Consider the following 2,882-nt stretch of genomic DNA (forward strand, 5'->3'; position numbering starts at 1 on the left):
TCATTAAACAGCTACTTGACAGCAGAGCCTGTTTCATCAAAACGTTTTCCACTCTCAAAACTCGAACAAATCACCTTTAACTGAAAACAGCAGCTGTTTCAGCCGTCTCAGTGGGAGCTAATTCTTGGGATGCCCGTAGTAATTCATTCTTTGTAGGTCAGAGTGAGCACAGAATGTGCAGTGCCAAAAAACGAAAGGTTATGGTCCTGTCCATCTGTGTTTTAGGCTAAAGTACTTACCCTCTGTGATTACTCCAATAGGAGGCCAGTGGTTGGTAGTGGGGGTAGTGTTGGTTTTGCTAACAGCGTCCCTACATGGTGCTAACGTCAGCTAGTGTGCTCAGTTGGCTGGCCAAGTCCACCACTACAAGGCCTCTGTCATCTTGACCTGCGAATCCAGCAGTTTTCAGGTCCGACTTCCTCTGACTTCAATCCAGTATACCAGTGACCATCAACTCTACCCATTCTTCCCCCCCCATCTTGTTGTTTGTCCCACATTAATTCCTCTTCCCACTCTTTTTAATTGCTCTGTGGCTTTATCATAACATTTAGAGGTTACAGTTAACAAGATGGCCAATTAATCCCAAATACTAATTAGGTGGTAATGGGTTGTCACGGAGACAGCGATAGCTCCCGTTGAAAAGGGCAACACGCCTGCCTGATCCACAAACAATGACTAAGCGCTAAAATTGACACAGAGCCAAATTAGCTCGCTCATTTGAGTGGGTTAGAGACGGCTGCTTCATGGGAAATGACAGGAGCAGAATAAATGTCAAGGACATCGTCGCTAGACAACATGCAGCTTAACATCCCTGTCATTCTCTCCCTTCCTGTGGCTCATCTACTCTCACACGGGGGTATGTTGGGGACACAGAGATATGTAGCTGTTCAAATAACTGTTTTTATCAACTAAAAAGAGGCGTTATTCTGACCGGAGGTTCTTGGTCTTAACTAGTATTTTTGTACAAGTCTCCCAATGACAAAAGTCTGAATGCAAATGTTTTTATTGCAAATTAAAAGTGCAACATTTACCATACACGACTTCAAATGAAACAATGTGAAACAATGTGTGTTATAAAGAGCCAACTATTTATGCATTGTTCAGTTTACTAAACTCTAGTTAAGTAATCTCCTCATAACTAACACAGATTGTTGAAGAAAGATTTCAAATGAAATCACACTGCCAGATTATTAGGTTTATGGTACTTTTTTGCACTTGGCACAGTGCTGATCTCAACTCAGAAGGCAGCTCAAACTATTACTGTAAACTGTTGAGGTGATAATAGTCTTGCTAATATAGCCCCTTTGAGAAGTCAATGAACCAGGAAGTGCTTGAAGCATGGTGAAATAATACTAGTGTCCAATTGGAAGCACACCAGCAGCTGAAGGCTGGAAGGCTGGAAGGACGACTAGGAGACTGAGGTCCTCTAAAGTGGCTGTTCTCCTCCCTGCAGCCAGCCAGCCAGCCAGCTGTCTCTGTGTAAACCTCAGCGAGCACACTGAACGCAAAGCATGTGTGCATCCTTATCTCCTGGCCTCTGATGAGCTGCCAACAGACTGAGAGATGGGAACCAGGAGAGAGCCATACTCCCCCTGTCCTCCCTGTCCCTCCCGTCTCTCCCGTCCTCCCCATCCCTCCTGTACTCTCCCGTCCTCCCCATCCCTCCTGCACCCCCTCCTGTACTCCCCTTTCCTCCCCATCCCTCCTGTACTCTCCTTTCCCCCCAGCCCTCCTGCGCTCCCTCCTGTACTCTCCAGTCCTCCCTCACCCAGCTATTCCGGGAGTTTCTGATATGCGTTGCAATTTCCTGCTTAAATATCATCCCAAAAAAACTTTGTATAAACACATACTGTAAAAACACACACACACACACTTCCTCAGTTTTATCTCCCAGCCTCCCGCAGGCTACAGCGTGGCCTGAAGCTATCTCTAGCAGCAGAGGCACAGTCTTCCTCAGGGGATCCACATCTAGAAAGACCTTTAGTACCATGCAGTACACAGGTCAGATCAGAGGAAAGCTCTCTCTCTCCTTCCCTCTCGATTTCTCTGCCCTCCCCTCTCCCTCTTTTTTCTCTCTCTGGCTTCAAAAAACTTTTTCTCCCTACATCTTCCTTCCTTCTTCTCTTCTCTTCTCTTCTCTTCTCTTCTCTTCTCTTCTCTTCTCTTCTCTTCTCTTCTCTTCTCTTCTCTTCTCTTCTCTTCTCTTCTCTTTCTCTTTCTCTTTCTCTCTCTCTCTCTTTCTCTCTCTCTCTCTCTCTCTCTCTCTCTCTCTCTCTCTCTCTCTCTCTCTCTCTCTCTCTCTCTCTCTCTCTCTCTCTCTCTCTCTCTCTCTCTCTCTCTCTCTCTCTCTCTCTCTCTCTCTCTCTCAGCTTTACCTCAGTTGAGGGACTGTGTGAAGTGAGGCACAGAGTCTTCCACTGTGACAGCTGAGTGAACAGCTCTAGCACAGAGGAGACAGGGCTGGGTGGCCTGCCACCAGACAACACAGTGTAGTCTGCATTTCATACTGGTATAGGACATTCTAAGGGAAGCATTCCAGTCTCCCCCCACTGCTGTAGACAGAATGCTCTATACCAGACATATTGGATCTATCTAAAGCAGTGGAGGGAGACTGGAATGCTTCCCTTAGATCCAATATGTCTGGTATAGGTCATTATAAGGGAAGCATTCCAGTCTCCCCCCACTGCTGTAGATATATCTAATATGTCTGGTATAGGGCATTCTGTCTACAGCAGTGGGGGAAGACTGGATTGCTTCCCTTAGAATGTTTTGTAGCCTTTATCCTGGAAATCCACTATTTACATGCTCGATTTCACACCAACTCAGCATCAATTATTAGACGTTAGTTAGTATGGCGGCATGATTAAGGGCAAGTTACTTGA

Source organism: Salvelinus namaycush, unplaced genomic scaffold (assembly GCF_016432855.1).
Source record: "Salvelinus namaycush isolate Seneca unplaced genomic scaffold, SaNama_1.0 Scaffold151, whole genome shotgun sequence".
Lineage (NCBI taxonomy): Eukaryota > Metazoa > Chordata > Actinopteri > Salmoniformes > Salmonidae > Salvelinus > Salvelinus namaycush.